A 22,480-nucleotide genomic window follows, 5' to 3' on the forward strand; every position below is an offset into this window, starting at 1 on the left:
GGTTGGCCTGGAGGCCCGACTGCGAGAGGTCGAGGGATCCGTTCGTCTCGAGGAAGGCGCCAGCTGCTTGTTGACGGTCTTCTCGATGACTTTTGCAGGAAACGGGAGCAGTGAGATGGGGCGGTAGTTCTTGAGGTCGGTGGGGTCGGCTGATGGCTTCTTTAGTAGAGCGCTGAGTTCGGCGTGCTTCCAGCTCTCCGGGAAGGTAGCGGTGTTGAAGGAGGTGTTGATGATGTCCCGCAGGTGGGGTGCGATGACAGCGTCGGCTTTGTTGAAGACTTGGTGAGGGCAGGGGTCGGTCGGAGATCCGGAGTGGATGGAGTTCATCATGCGGATGCTGTCTTCGGTGCTGATCGGGGTCCAGGCGCGGAGGGTGGTGGTGGGGGGCGGTGGTTCAGTCGTGGCGTGCGTCGGTTGAGTTCTGAAGCTGTTGTGTATGTCCGCGATCTTGTTGTGGAAGTAGGAGGCGAGGAAGTTGCAGAGGTCTTGCGAAGGGGTGATGTCGTTGTTTCCGGCGTTGGGGTTGGAGAGCTCTTTAACGATGTTGAAGAGTTCCTTGCTGTTGTGTGCGTTGTTGTCCAGTCATTCCTTGAATGCAGTTTTCTTGGTGGCGTGGATCAGTTGGTGGTGTTTTTGGGTGGCGAGCTTGAGGGCAGTCATATTGTTCGGTGTTGGGTCTCTGCACCAGGCTTTCTCGAGTGCTCGGCAGTTCTTCTTGGAGCTCTTGAGTTCGTCGGTGAACCATGGGGCTTTCTTGCTGCCGGGTCTGCTAGGTGGGGTCTTCAGAGGGGCAAGGTCGTCTGCGCAGTTGCTGATCCACTTCGTGAGGTTGGTGGCCGCCTGGCTTGGGTTAGTTGCGCTAGTGGGAGGGTTCATGCTCAGGGAGTTTGCGAGCTGGTCGGCTGTAATCTTGTTCCAGCTTCTGCGTGCCACCTGTTGTTGGTGGTGGTGGATCGTGGTCCTTCTGAAGCTGAAGTGGATGCAGCTGTGGTCCGTCCAGTGGAGTCCGGTGGCGTGGCTGAAGGTGATGTCCTTGCTGGATGAGAACACGGGGTCGAGTGTGTGTCCGGCGTAGTGGGTGGGGGTGGTCACCAGCTGCTTGAGACCGAGGTTGGCGAGGTTGTCCAGCAGGGTGGTGGTGTTGCGGTCGTTGTTGTTCTCCAGGTGGAAGTTGAGGACCCAGAGGAGGATGTAGTCAGTGGAGAGGAGGGCGTGCGGGCTGATGAAGTCGGCGATGTCTTCGCTGAATTCTACACATATCAATGGATTAAACGATACCATACCATGTGCGAATGTTCTATAAAACCTTCACCTCAAAAACGTTTGTGGCACCTCCTCTTTATCAAGATATACCCAGCCCTTTGTCCTAAAAATCTGCAATACAACAACCCCCCCTTCTTCCCTATCTGTCCCATTTTTTCATACAATAAGCCGAACCCCCGGTTTATTTTATCGTGTGGTAAATATCGCACCCATCAGCCCTGTATTATATTTAACCCCTAGTGTAGGTACCTAAGTAGTACCATTTCTTGCCCCCCCTTTTTTGTAATCATCGAACGAAGGAGACTTGTTTTTTCGGAACCCTCCCCTCTTGTCTAAGTTTTTAGGCGCTTCACTGCTCCGTGGCGCCTAATATGTAGTCATTATTGCAGTGTTTCCTGCCTCATTGTGTTTCTGTACACGGCGGCGTCTCCATGGTAACGTCTCCGCGTGTACCTCAGAGGCTTCCATACTAAGGCTTCGGGAGGCGCGTAACATCATCACGCTGAGACGGCCACGCCCACCTCGACCACGATGGCGGCCGCCTTAACCCGGCTCACTATTCGCTCTCACTACGGGCGCATGGAGGGGCATACTAGGTATACCGGTTGACTATACCACACGAAAACTGTAAGTAGAATCCTTTTTTCCCCGGATGAAACGTGAATCCGTCCGTTTCTTCATCCGAACCTTTCCAGTACCCTGAAGTACACAACCCGGTACTAAGCCTTCTCTCTTTCCATTGCAGAATATGTTTTCCAACAGTGGCCTCCCTTCCCTCTAATCCGTGCAGCCTAATGACCCTTAATTAGGAGTAAGCACTTTTTTTACTGCGTGTTACATGTCGTGTCTGTTTTGTACTGTCCTGTTTGGATCATGATGAAGCAATAGCACGTCGTTATTCCTTTCACTTATAAGGATATGAATGTTGCATAGTCACGCACCTAGAGCTAATGGATGCTAGTGACAAATGAATCACGGATCATTCTCACCACGCACACTACTATTGATAGGTGTGCCAGGAAGCCACATCGGCTGTAATGCACCAGTACGCCACTTTCACGTATTTGAGCAGCACAATGCACTCTATTAGTCCGCATTAACTCAGTGTGGATGACTCAGAGAAACAGCAGATTCCGTCACTTCACTACGTTGCAGGCATGTAACGAGTTTTCTTTGTGACTCATACTCTTTCTCTCCACAGGTCTTTTTATTCCCAGCGTAACCACCACCGGGTTACACTTGGTTTTTGCCCTGTAACACTATTTTGTTACTGGGGAACTGGGGAACAAAGGAATGACGGTATTTCCTTTCTTGGTCCTGAAGAAAAACCAGTAATTCCCATTACGGTTTGAAACATGTAGACCTTCCACTTACATTACAGATACACCTGGTCATAATTAAACCTACTATTGTATCGACACATACTTTTTAATATTGTCCAGTAGTCTTAAGAATAACAATTTTTTCACCTATAAGCCATACCAGGACAATTTTTAACACACCCACCTTTTTTTCTTGCACTCATCACTCATATACCAGCTCCACTGTATTTCAGGTGTCGCAGCACACCTTGATGGCACTCGGCTGTCAAGGTGGCCCCGATGATGAAGCATGTCACCGACCAGGTCGGTGAGTGAGGGGTTTATTAAAACCAAAGAAGGACTCTCTTCCTTGTGTTGCATTAGAAAATCATCCCACCAAAGTTGCTCTTCGAGCCTTTTTTAGGTGGTACTCCTCCTTTTTGTTATATAGACTTCTATTGGAATTCTCCAGGGCATATTATCAAGCCCATTATCGCTGATTTAGCTGCAATTTTCTGCCGCTAAAGCGGCGATGATTCTAACGCCCGTCCGCGATAATAAGCCCCGAAGTACGGGCTCCTGTGCTTGTTTAAAAATTAGCTATCTGGGGAGGGCCAAATCCTGGGGTCAAAAATATTACATTTCATTGTAGCCCGGGGAACGCCATTCCTCGGTGTAACAAAATATATGGGGAAGAGGTATACTGTTGCAGCCAGGGCGACTGATGCTGGACGCTGGGGATCACGGTTCGATCCCCGGCTCCGGCAGCAGAGGTCTGCCCAGCACCATGCGACTTTGGGCAATAACTCCCTTAATCTTCCCAACGGCCCCCAGTGCCGAAATACCCCTTCGGGAATAATTTGTGCGCTATACAAGTACTGGATTTACATTTACATTTACAAATGTGTGGGGAGACTCAAAGGTTTGCCCCAGAAAAATACATAGGTAAGTCGGCCTTAAAGACTCCGTTCAACTCTGGGAACCGCTACTCTTCGATGCTTTGAAAAACAATGGGTCAGAGGGCTCAAAAGTCCCTCTAAGCCCCGCTGATCACCACCCTCCGTGACTTTTTATATTATAGGAGACAGGCCGCATGGCCCCCATTCTGCATCAGTCAAAAGCCTTGGGGAACACCACCCCCAGGAGCGGCTCCTGCTGTGTCTCTGGGTGTCTACCCCCGGGATACTGCTATTTGGTATGAAAGGGTGGGAGTCGATGTTCCCGCTGTGTCATAGCATATTAACAAATACCATTGCGCCACAATTAGTTTAAAAAAAAGCCAAAAATGCGGTGACAATTATATCGCCCTATTTGCTAGGCGACGCTAAGATGCGTTAACGCATGTTAGCAGCCGGTTTGGTAACAGCTCGTCTTGTATGCCTCGTATGCAATGAAGGTGTTCCCAGAGGCAAAGTACGTTTTCCTATGACAATAGAACATGGAAGAGGGGAGTCGGACAATAGCATTGTATTTACAAGGTAACCCTGCACTTGAGCAACGATACCAAAACTCTCGTTAATTGCAGTTTATACAGGATCCTAACAACAGGCACACTTGTAATTCTAGACAAGCAACACTACTAACTGGATTTTACCAGGGAAAAACACATTAATTATATTAAAAACAAAAACCTCTCATAAAACTCTTCATAAATTACTAATTTACCTTTGAAATTGATTTGTAGAGTATGAAGAATTTCAGTAACACACCAGATTTTCTTATACTTAATCTCTGTACTGCACTACTTAGCAAAACGAAAAAATGGCAAACTTTCCCTTTCATTCTGCACAAATATACATGTAAATATCAAATCATATTACTTCCCACATTAATTCAAAATCTAACACACATTTCTATTGGTTACACATTTCAGCCCTTTCCAATTGACATAAGTTTGAACCCTACCCCCAATCTGCCTACTACCTGTTACCATGGTATCAGTACATGCAACACTGAACTAAGCACACAGGTCACAAGTTCAACACACAATGTTGCTAATGCAAATAGCAAGTGTGCTTGACTTTCCAAAATATCACCTAATCTAATCTAACGTTCCATTCAAACAGTTTCTCATTACCAATAAGAAATATGCTTTTAAAAAACAGAAACATGCACCCTACTTTTCAGACTTCAATGTTTTTAAACAACCAATCATTTCTATTGTTTCTTCAAAACTACACCTTATCCACCTTTTAGAAAAACTTACTTTTCAAATTGCCATTTCATTTACAGAGACCATCTCAGTGCATCCAGACCTCCTTGCAAGATGCTTACAGTATGGATTGTGCGACACAGCTATATTTTCTGGAGCCAAAGGTACGCAGAAAATGGAGCCATTGACAAAGACCTAGGTTTACCAAATGTAGACATTAAATGGTTTGAACAGAGAGAGTTAAAGTGGTACCAATTGATGCCATTAGTTAAATCATGTTTACATCTCCAACACCCTGACCTAATAATTGTGCACTGTGGTGGCAATAGCCTAGGCACTTTGACTGGGGTAGGTCTGGAAATGCTTATGAAGGACCCCTTTGGAGAACTGATGTCACTTTTCCCCCAAACTGCCTTTGTCTATTCTAACATATGCCAAAGGCAAAAATGGAACTGGTCCAATCAATTTTGTCCACAAATTGAGGAAGCTAGGAAACATGTCAATAAATCTGTTTCTGCTTTTCTCCGAGATTATAGAATGGGGTCCATTTGTGGTAAATAAATAAATAATACCTCTCTTTTTGACTAGACATATATCATAACAGATAGCTCAATAAATAAGAGTCAAGATTCGAGGTAGTAGGAGTTTTGCAGGTTTAATACAGCATAAGGACAGGAACAGGACAACCTGCATAGGAATAGGATGACAGGGCCCAGCAGCTGCTGGGGCTGGATCTGGGATGAGCGCGCTGGCTTTTAATAACAATACATGAGCATATATACATAACGCAAACACATAGCATTACATTGCAGTAGGCGTAGCAGTGGGTGGAGCAGAAGGCGTGACGCGTAGCAGTCGCGAAAGATAAGGGCGAAAGTAGGTGTAACTGGGCGTATACATAGACATGTGATGCAAACGTAACAGAATATGTCATGAATGGGGCGGAAACCATGGAGGGGGCTACCTAAGGAGCCGGGACCTCTAACCTGATGGTGCGCGCAAACTAGCAATGACGTATCACTAGGAGAAGCTGGGGGCTATGAACTCTGTACTAGGAGCAGAGACTGAAGTCTGGAGAGTCAGGGCGACATGTACCTAAACAGTATCTAGTATCTGATGTTTAGAGAACATGTTGATATAAACTAGAAGTCAGGAGAGGAAAGGCTAACTTGATTCTAAGACTGGACCATGCATTATTCTACATGTAGTGCGTGATGAAGAATATTAAATGACCATTAAATGCAGTATTTCTCTAACGTGGAGACGTGAAGGCTAGACAATGACGGAAACTATCGATGCGATTCAGTAGCTTAGGAATGCAGAGAAGGAGGACTGAACTGATAACTGGAATCATAACATATTCTTGGCAGACTCAGAGACTGAGCCAGGCTGGGCCGGGCACTGCGAGGCAGGAAGTAAGTGAAGGGTCGAGGATACAGGTGGGGGCTGTATCGCTCCTCAGCGAAGTTTCAGGAGACAGGAGCTGAATCTGGTGTCCGGGCCCTTTTGAGGCCTAGAAACGGGGATTTTATAATAGAATAACGTGCACACCGAGAAACGTGGCAACGTAGCTTTACATAGGCCTGATATACGTAGTATTCACGATAACTGGAAACTGGCATACTAGAGGTGGACACAACTGTAATTGCGTCATTAATCGGACATGGGGAATGCATATGCATATTTAATCATGCACACATAACATATGATGGATGACACGTAGGGACACAGAACATGGCAAAATTTACTTTTCCACATTCCCTCCTTGTCACTACGTTTCCATCAGGAAACATCAATTTTCATGATACCATCTATCATTTCATACAGTATCATTTGCTCGTCTCGAATTATCCTGGAACGGGATTTAGAACGGGGCTTGGGACTAGGAATACAAGAGGTAGCACAAATGCCGCAAATCGCAGGGCCACATTGTATACAGAGGCAGCAGCTAAATATGATCGCTACTGCAATACCTAGAAAGGACAATATTTTCCATCCCCATGCGGAAATTATATTCCAGAACCAACCGGACCATGTCCAGGTGCCTGGATCTTGGTGTATCAGATGGGCAATTTTATGGAGTCTGGTTATAGCTGAATAAACAGACGGCGCGTTATTTGGAATGAAAATGCAGCAACTAGATCCGATGACTCTACAGGCCCCGCCCCTATCGGCCAGTATGACGTCAAGGACGAGACGATTCTGTAAAACGACAAATCTCATAGCAGATTGCTCTTCGGTTAAGTTACCTAGAGCAGAGGCAGTCTCATTTACTACAGCTTCGAGGGTTCTGGTTAACCTACGGATCAGTTTACTATTCTGGATAGGTCCTATAAAGAAGAAGAAACCTCTGTTGAAATCTGTATACTGTTCTAGAGCAGTTTCAGTGTAATCGACAATCGGGGACTCGATCTCCCTTCTATGTCTAACGTGTACTAGATGTGTATTTCTATGATAATCAGGTGGGGCTAGAAAAACTGGTGGCAGTAGGAAGGCAATGTAACAGGTTCCCTCCCAATCGAGGGGCAAACGAACATATGCGGTTTGACCACAAATAAAATAAGAATGACGTGAAGCTTTGAAAATAGATTTCCCACTGTCACTATACTTGACAATAGTAGTACAATCACTATGTCCTACATGTATGGAACCATAATTTCGGACACATAATTCGCCTTTGACTGGTAGTACTGAAATAGCAGGTAAGTCTGGAGTAGTATCAGACTGAACATTCAGGACCATAAAATTCGAAGAATAGTTTCCTAGATTATATACTTCATTTTCTAGATCTAAACCTGTTCTGTGGGGAAGACCTTGCTTGTCTGGAAAACATGTACTGTTAAGAAAAGACATATCTGTTGAGGATGACGTTAACGTGGACCATGCTCCACACGAACCATTATGTGAAAAAGGATAAGGAAAGAGTGGCAGAACTCCCTTCGGTGTCTGGAAAGGGGGGAGTCGACCACACACCCAACAATTAGTGGCATTGCTGGTCTGGTGTGAGTAATGTAACATACGGATAAAGGAGTTATTTCGCATGGCGAGGCGGTAAGAGAGTTCATGAGGAGGCAGATCACTAAACGTGTGCTCTACTGTAGCATTAGCAGACTTATTTACATGAAGAACTGGGAAATACAAGAAAAATGCATAACTGGTGCAGGAAATCATAAGGCTGAGAAACAATATGAAACATAGAAAAACGATACATCGAATTGAGTTTTGACTAACTCTCTCACTATGGGGGTCTATTTTATACATGTCAGAAACAGTCTAACCGTTTCACCTAGGGGAGGACTTAGACAATCAAACTGACTGACTTATTTTACTAGACCGGAGTTTGAGCTTGTACTCCTGTTGCGGAGTTTCCTCTAACAGGGGAGGGGTTGTAGCAATGTCTTTTGCGGGACAGTCCTTGAGAACAATGCTTTGGCAATCCTTCAAATCCTGGGAAATGTTTTTAGGTTTCGTAACCTGGCGAGGGGCGAAGCCACTCCCAGATCGAAATCTGTTGTTTCTAATAGTGAGGTTAGGACAGCCTCTGTTTCCAATTGGCTAGCTCCATAAATGGAGGCTAGCCATTGGGAGGCAGAGGCTGTCAATCGCGCTTTCTCACGAAAACGCGATTCGGGGGCGTTTCTGGTGCTTTTTTTAAGCCCCGCCCCTTTGTCCCGGGCCGCGCTGCCATTGGCTGCCGGCCCGGGACACCCCCGTGACGTCATTCCCGGGCCGCGCTGTGATTGGCTGCCGGCCCGGGACCTGACTTGTTTTTGTTAGTGACGGGTTTTATGGTCATCCTTTGTATTTTTGTTTTTGCTTTGTTTGTGTCTGCCCCCTACATTGTGGTGTCGGAATTTCAGAGCTAGTGTTATACCTGTATTTTCCCTTGCGTTTTGTGCTATTCATACTTGTTTTTCTGTTATATTTCAGTATGCCTCTTGGTAATGTAGTGGGGTCCGTACTGTTAGCATTATATTTTGTGCAGCGTATACTTTCTCTGCTAATCTTAAAAGTGTTTGTCCTCACAGAGATGGCTGCATGTCCACCACTGTCCGCTGAAATCTCACTTCCTGTGCGCTTCCAGTCTGCTGCCCGCCCAAATGCGCGTCACTTCCGCTCTGCCATCTTGTCCCTGTTGCAGTAGGGATTGCTGGAAAAGTTTGTGCTATGGGAGGTAGCGGGAAGCAAAGCGGGCTTGAGAGGCGCCAGCTGAGGAGGCACAGAGGGGAGCGACACCGTAGTAGGTGGCGTCCCGGTTGGCAAGGGGCGGAGATAAGAGAGGGGAGGGTTTTGAAGCACTGTCGGGATAAGGGGAGCCCCCCCCCCCCCAGGAAGAGGGGGGGCAACCACAACGGTGTTGAAAGAGGAGCCATAGGGGAAAAGAGCCCCAAGGGCTCAGAGGCTGTCAAGGTACGGAAAGTGGAGCTGCACGGACACCGTAGGGGTGAAAGGAAGGACCTCCAGAGACAGTGAGGAGCCACAGCAGAAATCGGTGCTCCTGTGAATAATTTTAGGGGAGCGCCGATGACGGGAGGGTAGGAAGAGGGAGGCGCCGCAGCTAACTCAGATAGACGGGGCACCTGAATGGTGTTTGTGTGTCAGTCAGCCAAGAGCGCTGCAGAGGCACCCCCAGTGCGTTGGTAGTAGAGCACAGGGTTCCTCGCCGATTAGGATAAGGGAATCATCCCTACCGAGGGAGATAACTGCGGACACGCCCAATCGAATTAGACGCCCCACAGTGATGAGGAACCATTCATTCATGCATTCATTAAATAGTTAATGTCCTGTTAAAGATCATCTGCTACCGAAGTGTGGTCACTTAGTTGGAAGATCTTCTATAGGTGCGACAGGCACCTCAAGGCAGAAAACGGTACTTAACTGTACACTAAGCACTGCTGAGGGTTTTTTGCTGAAACAAGCCGACACGAGCCCGTTGTGCAGTTTGTGAAGCAAGTTATACTCAGCCGTGTAAAGTTACGGATCCAGTCGTGTAGAAGATTTCCCCAATGGTACCAAAAAATCACAGGCGACACCCGAGGGTGCTGTCAGTATTGGAAGACGCTTACAGTGGCCTATGGGCAGCATTAGATCACCGAAGGCACTCTGTCATTCCATTATGTCTTTTATATTTAAAGTACAATTAAATACTTGCTCGGTATAAAGAGTGCCACTCGGGTGTAAACAGAACTCCGTGGCGCTACCTCAAGGGTTAGTAGGCTGAGGTGGTAGTTAAAAGCCTGATCTTCGTAAGCCATTCCGAGTGTGAGTTGACAGTGCTGCATTTCTGCAGCTACTGTTTGTTATCGAAGATCGTTCGTCTCTCGCTTACAGGAGAGCTGGAGGAAGGAGACACAAAGGATTATAAGTAGCCCGCAGTTGTGCACATTAAGGAAAAGCAAAGGCTCAAACACGACGTGTGATTTAGCGCACGCTGTGTTCCTTTTCTTACAGTGCACAGCTGCGGGGCTGATTGGGGTCCATTGAAATAGTATTCGTGTTACTAATTCAAAGGACCACAATCAGCAGCTGTGCACTGTAAGAATCTCGCGCTGCTCGCATTTTAAAAGCGGCGGCGCGAACGGTATCACGGGAGTGCGCGCTAATTACAGCACACTGTGTGCTTAAGGTGACCTCTGTGCTCGCGTGCGCAGCTTCTTGGGAACAGTGGCGGTAACTATTTTTGAGTTATCGCCTTCTCTCTCCTCGTGTGTAGAAGATGCACTGAGGATGATGGATTGCTTGACTGAGTTGTATTTTTGATTTCTGTTGTGTTGCTGGCGGGGTCAGGAGCTGCCCGCTGATGGTGTGTGGATGGCCGAGTAAGCGACTACTTTATCCCATCACTCTCAGCGGTTTGCTCTTCCTGTCCCTTGCCCCTGAGTGCTCGTGGTGGTGTTGTTTCGAATCTGGGGAGTCATGATGCAGAATGAACCGACAGCAGGTCTGTGATGTGCGTTTGGCACACTGGAGAGTAAACCCAAGTTTATTAGTTGTTTTATGCCATATTCCATCACCATGCCACCCACCATGCTGTGCCATGCTTCAGTTTCTAATGTATCGGGGATTTCCACGGAGACCGGAGCTGGTGCAGAACCCAGGTTGGCATGTCCAGCGGGGCTGCACATACCGATCGTATGTTTCTCATGACCAGTACGAGACTGCTTGTGTTTTTGGAGGTGAGGGTGGGGCCTTCATTCTGCTAGGTGGTATGTAGTGTTGGGGCAGTGCGCCTTGTTTCAAGCACAAACACCGCAGCAGTGTACACACTGTGCATGGAGTATGTACAACATTGAATGTGTGTTCATGCAGACTGTGGCTCTGGTCTCCATACAACGTAAATGGTGCTATTCTGTGCCTGCTATATGTTACAGGGTGCTACCACCCAAAGCAAAAGACATCCAGAAGAGCGGCGCAATTCCGATGTGACCAGGGCTTAATTTGTGCCGGTGCTAAGCACCGGCACTTATTAATCAGGGCCGGGTCTACCCTGCCACGGGCAACTCCTCAAATCAATGACTCGCTGCACGTGCAGTCAAAATTCTAAGTAAATATAATTGACTGTCTTACTGCTGTGTTTTTCAAACACTTACAGTCTCCCGAGAATGTTGCTGTGCTAAGAGTGTGAATAATACATCCTCCTTATCTATGCAAATTTGCGTTCGGTTCAGTGCTACGGGTGGCGGGCCACTGATTGGGCAGTATTTGATTCCGTGGGGGTAGGGGCTGCGGCGGCTGCCTGCGTAACTTTTTTTCCAATTGAATTCCAAGCCCCGGCACATGCGCACCGCCACCGCATGAGTAACCAGTTGAGCGCGACTTCGAGGCGGGCACTGTTATTTTGAAGCAGCAGCAGATCTCTTATATAGGCATTGCCACCAGTAAAGTAAAACAGTCAGTAAAACATTAAATGAACTCTGCTTTTCCTTGAGCGCGGTGACGTTTTAAAAACAGACTTGGTATACAGCGATACCCGAGCAATCATTCCAATGGCGTCGGGTGGGGCATCGGGTGGAGGAACAGTCAGGTCAGGAGGCTGGAAGGGCAGGGCCTTGCCCTTAACCCCTTCCTGTCTAATAATGTTAGACTTGCTTGGCTTAAATGAAATGAATTGCTGTTTGGAAATGAAATGCTTTTTTCCGTGCATTTTATCTCTTCCCGAATCTGGATATTTCTGATCTACAGCATCAAGCCTCGTGGCTCAGGTTGTTTGTGCACGTAGTGGTGATTCCTGCTGGGTGAACTTGTGCCAGAAGTTGGGGCAGGCTTATGCCTTGCTCACTAATCATATTTCCTGCCGCCTGTCAGGTTCCAGACGACCCAGGCCCTGGGTGCGCTGGCAGTGATCTGCCTGTGCAGATTATTACAGTGCAGCCGCACTTTGGCTTCTCGTCGCCAGAGCCTCATCAAGCTGTGTGCTACAATTAAAGTCAGATGGTGCCCAGGTTGAGCGGGCTCTAGTCCTGCAGCTGTCTGTCTGTCTGTATGAAGCGGACCAGCGGCGGGAACAGATGATGTATATGGCAGGCCCGCGCCACAGATTGTACAGCGGGGGCTCCAACGTATTAATGAACTGACATGCTCATTTTACACTGATGCCCTGCCTACTTTATTTCCCTTTTCTACACAATGTAGGGTGCATTTTAATGAAAGGCAAATGCCTAATTGGGAGGCTTTCTTTGCTGGAAGCCTTGAAGATTGCTGGCCGATAATGCTACTGCGTGATGAATGCTGTGTCACACATGCTCCTAAGCAGTATTTATAATGTAGTATCATTCTGAGCAGATTTAGCTAAGCTTTGAATATGTAAATATATTTTTACATATAAATTAGTTGACTTTTCTGCAGCCTTCCACGATAGATCATGTCTTCAGCGCAGCATAAATCACCATGTTTAGTACAATGACGTTTATTTGCCCAGAACAGTATGTTTAGGAGCAATAAGCTAGAGAATCGGGCACACCCGATGCCCATAAATTTGTCAAACACTTTACAAAAAGGCATAGTTAAACTTGCATACATTGAAGTTCGGTTTATTTGTGGTCAGGCAAAATACCAGCAATAATCCATTTGAGCCACAACATTGTCGTGTTTCTTCCCTCTCCCTCGCCCCCACAAAACCTTTTTACTTGAAAGTTGCAAGACGCTTTTAGTTTACCCTATCCGTCCAACTATTGCTGAACAGTTTTCACCGAGAAGGATTTACAATGCCAATAGCTCTAACTTTTGCAAAGGCGAAACCGTTGCATTGTAAATGCTTGTTTAAGACGGGTTTCAGTCCATTAAAAAGTTTGACATGAGAAAGGTGCACCCAGCCTTTGCGTCCCTCCAACTTCACGGCTGTACGGGTGGTGAGGAGGACCTGTCGGGGCTCTTTCCAACGAGGCTCCAGCGGACTTGATCTGTCAAAGTTGCGGACCATCACCATGGATCCTGGAACGATTTCGTGCGGTGCCACCTCGGTATTGTCTGGAAATGCGGCAGCAACCTGTGAACGACATGAGTTGAGGGCAGACATCAAGGAAGCTAGGTAATCTGTCAGCATATTACTTGAAACATCGGTAATACTTCGGGGTCTAGGAGTACCCCACATGTTAGGGGGGCGGCTGAATACGACCTCATACGGGGACAGACCTGATCTGGAATGTGCGACCATACGCATATAAAATAAAGCAACTGGCAGAGCTACTAGCCAGTCCACACCTTTTTCTTTACACACTTTGGCGATTCGGATTTTCAGGGTCTGATTATGTCTCTCTACGAGACCGGCTGCTTCAGGATGGCGTACACAATGAAACTTCCACTGGTACCCTAGCAAAAGGGAAACATGCTTCATGAGTTCAGATGAGAATGGCTGGCCGTTATCAGAATATACGACTCTAGGGAGTCCATAACGGGGGAAGAACTCACGAACCAACTGCTTGGCAGTGGTCGCGGCTGTGTAATCTGGGACTGGATATGCTTCTGTCCACCTGGACAAAGCGCATACAACTACAAGGACATACTTGAAACCTCGACATCGCTCCATCTGAATATAATCCATCTGGAGGACTTCAAAAGGGTGGTCAGGGGGCTGGAATCCACCTTGTTCCACCGGGACACTTTTACCTGGATTAAACTGACAACATATCATACAGGTACGGACTTTCTGCTTGGCTGCAGCTCGTAAATGCTTGTTGAACCAAATGTTCTGGATACTGTCTAACATAGCTTTTTCTCCTAAATGTGCTGGACTATGTGCGGTATTAATGATGACTTGAACCATAGAGTCGGGGAGAAACCATGTGGCTCTACCCTTCGTTAACCATCCTTGATCTGTCTGGACCCCTCCTTGTTCGGACCATTTCTTGATTTCTTCGGGAGTAGCATGTAACTGGATATCTATGACATCTTGTGTAGGGTCCTTAACTGTCATGCATGTAGTCGGATCTGGAGTATGTGTCTGTGTCGGATTAACTTGAATGTCTGGAGTCTGTGCTGTAAGCTTGGCTGTGCGATCTGCTAGATCATTACCTTGGGAAATAATGTCAGTAACTTTCGTATGTGCTTTGCACTTCATGATAGCGATAGATGTCGGCAAGTGTATGGCATCTAACAGAGCTTGAATAAGGAGACCATGCTGAATCTTGGTTCCATGAGAAGTCATGAAACCTCTCTCCTGCCAGAGCACTCCGAAGTCGTGTACAACTCCGAATGCGTAACGTGAATCTGTGTAAACATTAACTTTCAAGTTCTTGGCGTGTATACAGGCTTGTGTCAGAGCAACTAGCTCTGCTGCTTGAGCGGACAGGGTATCAATACGGTGTGTTTCAATAACTTCGGTGTCAGTAGTCACTGCATACGCGGCGACTAGTTCTCCTGTACTAGTTCTCATACATGAACCATCCACATAAAGTGTCAGGTCGGGGTCTGGTAACGGAATATCTGTCAGATCTTGTCTTGGCTTTGTCGTAATGTTAACTACTTCCACGCAATCATGTGTGGCTGGATTTGAATTAACTGATGGTAACAATGTAGCAGGATTCAGGATGTTGCAGCGTCTGATTTCTATGTGTGGCTGGAACAGTGTCAATTCATAACCTGTTAAACGTGCAATTGTCAAGTGCTGAGTTTGTGTTCGGTTTAAAAGAACTTCCACGGAATGTGGAACTTGTACTGTCAAGGTATGTCCTAAGACTATAGAATCACTTTGTCTGATAGTTAGTGCTGTGGCTGCAACTGACTTGAGGCACGCAGGCAGAGCCTGGGCTACAGGATCTAATGTGCTTGAAAAATAAGCACAGGGCTTGTATTGTCCTGCTTGATCTTGTGTGAGAACAGATAATGCTGTACCTTCACGTTCAGTAACGAAAAGTGTAAAAGGCTTACTGTAGTTCGGTGTAGCTAGAACTGGAGCTTGGCATAGGGCTTTCTTTAACTCATTGAAACTAAGTGTATGTTCAGATGTCCAAGGGAGGACAGTAGATACGGCTGCCTCCTGTGTCGTTAACTGTATCAGTGGTTTGGCTAGAAATGCATACTGAGGAATCCATTGTCTGCAGTAAGAAGTAAGGCCGATAAAAGCACGTACCTCCTTCTGGGTCTTGGGCTGAGGAAGACTCGCTATTAACTGGATACGGTCTGGTGTCAACTGCCTACCCCTCTTGGACAGTAAGTGTCCTAAGTATACCACTTGCTGGACACAGAATTGAAGCTTAGAAGGGGACACCTTGTGCCCCATCTCGGCTAGGAAATACAAGACTGTAAGGGACGCTTGCTCGCAAGCACGTTCAGAACGGGCTGTGATCAGTAGATCATCGACATACTGGAGCAGGGCAGTGTCAGTTGGCATGTGAATGTTGTCTAGTTGTCTCTTGAGTGCTTGACTGTAAATACTAGGACTTTCTGTGAAACCTTGAGGAGCTCGTGTAAACATATAGCTCCTTCCATTTAAACAAAATCCGAAAAGGAACTGGCTGTCTGGATGAATAGGAACACTGAAAAATGCGTTCTTGAGGTCTATGACAGTGAAGAACGTGGCTTCGGAATCAATGGCTGTCAATAGGGAAGAGATGTCTGGGACAACTGGGTACTGCGGAATAATACATTTATTAAGTTCTCGTAGGTCGATCACTAATCGATATACTGGGGGTGCATTTGGATCAGTACGTTTCATGACTGGAATGATCGGAGAATTACATACGTTGGAGTCAGTTTCTACAACCACTCCTTGAGCAATAAGCTCGTCAATAATTTTGGATAAGGCTGCTACAGCCTCAGGTGGCAATCTGTACTGTCTGATTCGTGGTAACACTACACCTGGCTTGAGAGTCACACGATAGGGTGTGATTTGCATGTAACCTACATCAGTTGGACCTTGCGCCCATAAGTGCTGCGGAACATTAGACAGTCTTGAATCAAAATCTCGTAATACATAGTGACCCTTGAAGTCACGTAGGAACAATCGTATTCCCTCTGGGGAACAGCATATAACTGCACCTAACTCTTTCAGTGTCTTAATGCCTAATAGGTTTTCTGGACATGACTTAGTAAGTAACAGATCAGTAGTGCGGGACAATGGACCTACTTCTAGAGAAACTGGTTTTGAAATCTCATTTACGATAGGTTTTCCTGAAAATCCAAGGGAAACATTTCTTGAGCCTGAGAGCGGAGCCCCTGGAACTTCGGCGTGACTAATTGTGGTCCTACTTGCCCCTGTATCAATCAAAAACTTTCTGTCTTTCCCTAATACTTGACTATGAACATAGGGACCTTCTTGATCTACAGGTATCTCGATGAGAGGCAAGCCTACCTCCCTCTCTAGGCTGTTTCATGAATACTGCTGGTACTCTGGATACTCAGACTGTGCATACTGGTACATCTGCGATGTAACATGCTGTGTTGCAGCAATAGGCTGCGGTGCGGTAACTGTCTGTGGTGCATTCTGTGACTGAGGAATCTGGGAAACTTGTTCTTGTCTAGGCGGACGTGGTCTTTCTTTTGTTTTACCGGTAGCTATGTTGTGTTTCAGAACTGCACACTCGTTTATAAAATGACCTGGCTGTTTACAATAATTGCAATTCCCTTTAACGGGAGCTGCAGGATGACTGGCTTGATTCGGACCCCTCTTCTGACTGTCTTGAGGAACAGATTGTGCAACTAGTACTTTCATTTTCGTGTCTTTCATACATTTTCTCTCGTGTTCTTGCTCTTCCCTGATTCTATTCTGGTGATATTGAAGCATCTGCAACATCTGGGACGGGGTATTAGCTTGCCAGGTACTTTCGACTTTCAGAACTCGATTTTTAATTGGTGGGCTTGAATTCTCGACTAATTTAGTAACAAAAAGGTGAGGGTATGACTCACTACTTGTCTTGAGGCCACTGTTGATGCTGAAACATTTTTCAAATCTAGAATAAAAATCACTAATATCTTCGTCTTGTTTCTGTTTACAGGCTGAGATTGCATCCCAGTCTTCTTTTCTAGTTGTCAATAATCTGGGTAAAACTTGTATTAATAATTCTGGTAATTCTTTACATTTATCTCCAAGACCGGTACCTGGTACTCGTGCCTTGTCTTCAGCTTCTAGAACTGCCCAATCGATCTTTTTCTCTCCCACCTCCCATTCTTTTTCCTTTAGCTTCTCATACACCCCTGCGGGCAACAGGACCTTTAACATTTTAATGATATCTGGGTAAGTGTATTCTCCCATACGGAGCATGTCTTTTAATTCTCTATGGAACCCTGCTGGATCTTTGTCATGACAGGGAATTAATTTCTTCATTTCGAGGAGTTCCATCTTTGTAATTGGAGTGTATACAAACACTCGCTGCATTTCGCCACCCGTTCCTTTAACTGGGTGGACTTCTCGTAACGGATTCTGTCTCTCCATGTAAAATGGTTTACTTTCTGGGGGTGAGGCATGAACAAAATGCGGGTTCAGAAACGTTCTATATTTGTGACGCTGTTCTAGAATGACACTAATTAAGTCGGTACCTAGACCTTTCCATCTATACTGGAGTAACTCGTTCAGGATATCATGTAACGGACCTGGATCAGAGTGTTGACCCTCATACAAAGTAATGAGGTGCTGAATCATATACATACCCACCAGTCGTTGTTCGGCTGGGGGCATTTTCAGAAACATTTGTGCCACTATTTCGTCTGGAAAAGTGGTAGAATCAGTAATCCATCGGACTGCTGATCGGGCTAGTTCTTGTTCATGCATAGTACTTAACTCACTGTAACCGATTCGTGATTTCAGAATGTGATCGGTAGCTTGGAATACTTGTTCTAGGGAACCTTGTTCTGGTGCTGGAGAATGAAAAATAGACTTGTGTTCTAGGCGTAAATGGCGATCTGGAAATCTAGATTTTCCTACATACGCTATTCTGGCGGGATTCTCGTCCTCTATCTCTTCAGTATCAGAATTACTTTCTTTCTCGCTTACTTGTGCTGCTTTACGTTGTTCGTGTATCTTTATTATTTCTCTACGGATTTTCTTGTACATACTCTCCATAGCACCGACGGTCTTGTGCTTACCCTCGGCTATATTATCACTCCACCTTGTCAGGATTTTCATTTCGGCTTGATCTTTAGACGGGTAATCTTGTTCTCTTATTAGACAATTGATCAGAAACTTTAATATCATGAGCTGGATCTCGGCTTTCCTTTGAGACATGGCCTCGCTAATGCTTTCTGGATCATCCCCTGTACGGATGAAACGATATATTCTGTCTAGATCTTCTTTCATATTCGGTAAGGTGACTAGATACTCGGCCACCTTTCTTACGCGGAATGAATATAAAACCATATTATCCTCGCCTGGGACTGGATCATAACAGCATTCGGCAAGGGATTTTCTTATTTCTGCTACAGTCTGATGTCTGGGCGTACGCTGTGACGCTTGTGCATGTAATTCGGCTGTCGTTAAACGCTTGTGTGGTGGCGGGGTTTGAGGAGTACCTCCCCCTGCGGCCCCTAAACTGGAGTCTAGGTCTACTGAGGCTCTTCGTCCTGGCAGGGTGGGAAATGGAAATGTAGGCTGGACTTGTATGGCGGGCTGGACCGGGGGTACCGTAACAGGTACTCCGGTGTCTGGAGGAGCGGGAAGTGCCTGATTTACAGGGACTGGTGGAGCGCGAACAGGATTTGCATATTCTGGGACTGTGTCGTCCAAATAGGACGAAATAAAAATATCAGCTGCGGTCTGTTTGTGACGTAGTTTGGTCGGAACTAATGGTGGCGGGAAATTACTGGATGCCTCTGGGGTCGCTTTTGGCAAGCCCTCGGCCAGGAGAGGATACATACCCCTAATAAGGGCATGCCTCTGTCTGTCTGACTGTTCGGCTTTGACTTGTTCACCTATCTCGATTAGTTCTTTTTCTTGGGCTCGTTCCAAGGATTCTCTACTTAATTCTGACTTTCTGATTTCTTTTTCGGTTCTTTTATGAGCTTCTTTACGCCATAACTCGATGACATCTTTCTGTGATTGTCTGGCTTTCTTTTTCCATAATGCCTCTTCTACTCGCATGATGCACTCGGCATCCCATGTACCCGATACGGGCCATCTATACTTTTCTTCTAACTGTTTGGTATACTCTACCCATAAATCTAGATACAATATGGCGCTTATGCCATGCTTCTGATACATAAAGTGACCTGGACTGTCCCTCAGTGGAACAGGAACTGCTTCTTCTAACAAACCTTTTCTAGTTTTTAGCTGACGTAATCTCGAAAAGAGAGACATTGTAAACTTGAATCGGAACACAATACAATACACGAGAAACAATAACAATTTGGAGAAAACAATTCAGGCATACCACGACATTGGAAATACATTGAACAACATCATAACATAACAGTTCGGACAGAATATTACCTGGAATACTGAGAACAGAAACACAAGAATTTCTCGAGAACGGAACAGACTAGAGTTTACTGGATGCACTGCTGAAACAGTACGGAACATACCGGTCCCATAAAGGGACGCATCAAGACCCGTATCCACCTAGGTGAACACTTCGTTTGTGAGTCTGTGTACCACCAACCCACGGACCAGAGTCAATTTAGATTGACCCTGTCTAGATACTATCCCAGTAATGGTACTCACCGGGCAGCAAGAACGGAAGGCCTCGGATCGGACTGGACTGCTACGACGACGACGGACTTCGAACTTCGGACTTCAGTTACGGGTGGACCTCCGGATACCTCGGACCTTGGACTCTTGGCTTGGGCTCTGGTCGGGACTCGCCGCGTTCCTCCACCGTCTCGTTTGGATGCTGGACCGCCTCCTCCGTCTCCTCCGTGGGCCTGAGGGATACTTGAAGCAGAAATATCTGCCGGTGCACAGAAGAGTTCCGTCACGACTGCAGAGGGTCAGGGGGTCGGCGTGGCTTCACCGACGCGTGGGGAAAGGGCAAGTCCCTGTTCGGGCGCCATTATGTGGTAAATAAATAAATAATACCTCTCTTTTTGACTAGACATATATCATAACAGATAGCTCAATAAATAAGAGTCAAGATTCGAGGTAGTAGGAGTTTTGCAGGTTTAATACAGCATAAGGACAGGAACAGGACAACCTGCATAGGAATAGGATGACAGGGCCCAGCAGCTGCTGGGGCTGGATCTGGGATGAGCGCGCTGGCTTTTAATAACAATACATGAGCATATATACATAACGCAAACACATAGCATTACATTGCAGTAGGCGTAGCAGTGGGTGGAGCAGAAGGCGTGACGCGTAGCAGTCGCGAAAGATAAGGGCGAAAGTAGGTGTAACTGGGCGTATACATAGACATGTGATGCAAACGTAACAGAATATGTCATGAATGGGGCGGAAACCATGGAGGGGGCTACCTAAGGAGCCGGGACCTCTAACCTGATGGTGCGCGCAAACTAGCAATGACGTATCACTAGGAGAAGCTGGGGGCTATGAACTCTGTGCTAGGAGCAGAGACTGAAGTCTGGAGAGTCAGGGCGACATGTACCTAAACAGTATCTAGTATCTGATGTTTAGAGAACATGTTGATATAAACTAGAAGTCAGGAGAGGAAAGGCTAACTTGATTCTAAGACTGGACCATGCATTATTCTACATGTAGTGCGTGATGAAGAATATTAAATGACCATTAAATGCAGTATTTCTCTAACGTGGAGACGTGAAGGCTAGACAATGACGGAAACTATCGATGCGATTCAGTAGCTTAGGAATGCAGAGGAGGAGGACTGAACTGATAACTGGAATCATAACATATTCTTGGCAGACTCAGAGACTGAGCCAGGCTGGGCCGGGCACTGCGAGGCAGGAAGTAAGTGAAGGGTCGAGGATACAGGTGGGGGCTGTATCGCTCCTCAGCGAAGTTTCAGGAGACAGGAGCTGAATCTGGTGTCCGGGCCCTTTTGAGGCCTAGAAACGGGGATTTTATAATAGAATAACGTGCACACCGAGAAACGTGGCAACGTAGCTTTACATAGGCCTGATATACGTAGTATTCACGATAACTGGAAACTGGCATACTAGAGGTGGACACAACTGTAATTGCGTCATTAATCGGACATGGGGAATGCATATGCATATTTAATCATGCACACATAACATATGATGGATGACACGTAGGGACACAGAACATGGCAAAATTTACTTTTCCACACATTTACCACAACAATCTGCGTTTCAATATGGATGGCATCTATAGAACAGATGGTGTACATTTTACAGATGAGGGTAACAAAGTCTTCCTCTTGAACTTTAGACTCTGCATAGGTACTTACTTGTAAGTACCAAAATCTCTCAATAAACACAAGAGCCACCCAAAATCCAAACACATAAGTTTCATGGATATCTGAAAAATATATATATTTTTTTCCCTTGGAGTCGCTCACCCGACGCGTTAGAGTCGTGCACCCAATGCGTGCACACCAGAGAGCCACAGCAAACAGAAATGGTGGACCCTAGGACTGGAGAGGCCTTTGAGCCCCTTCAATCATTTATGAAAAAGCCCCAGGGGGTAGCGAGCATTTAAGCCCCCCCACCCATCTATTTTACTGGTGGGGTGGCGGTTGAGCTACCCTGCCACCCATTAATGTTTTAGCCCCAGAGGGGGGCGATCCCCAGTGCTAGGAAGCCCCTTTCGGACCCCATACAATTTAAAACGTTTCCCCCTGGAATTTGGCCCCCCGTTAGCTAATTATTAAAGCCCACGCTTCCTTTTATTTGTTTGTTTACGGCATGATCCGCGCACCCTAAGCGCACTTTGCCGTTTCGGGCCCTGGGAGTCGTTGTGGGACCCTCTAAGCAACTATAGAGGGTCAAGATATTTCTGCTCTACCCCCTTTATACGTTTTCCACACTTCTTCCACTGACTTCTTCAACCTCGCTTCTACCGAGGCACAAAATGGCTACCAACAATTCCTGGTTTCGATTGTTAACAACCACTTGACAGCCAATTAGCATTCAGTGCTAGATCGGGACATTGCGCTTACAGTACGCGCAAGATACACGGATCCACCGAGGTCATAGATATATATGTATTTTTAATTGAAATTTTCTCAGGGTCTACTGAACAGATTGACAGCATTTAAGTAAAAGGCACTAGTCTAAACCAAGGACTACCACTTTGTCAAATTTGGTATAATTCAGTTGAGCCGTTCAGGCTGTAGCCGTGATGAACGGTTCCTATGGAAAATTGAATGGGGAAAACACGTTTTGGAACCCCCTTTTTTCTCTGGCCCTGCTGCAAACACAATATTTTAGACACAGGTACTCCTCCTTCCCACGTACCTAATTT

This window comes from Lissotriton helveticus, chromosome 3_1 (assembly GCF_964261635.1).
Source record: "Lissotriton helveticus chromosome 3_1, aLisHel1.1, whole genome shotgun sequence".
NCBI lineage: Eukaryota > Metazoa > Chordata > Amphibia > Caudata > Salamandridae > Lissotriton > Lissotriton helveticus.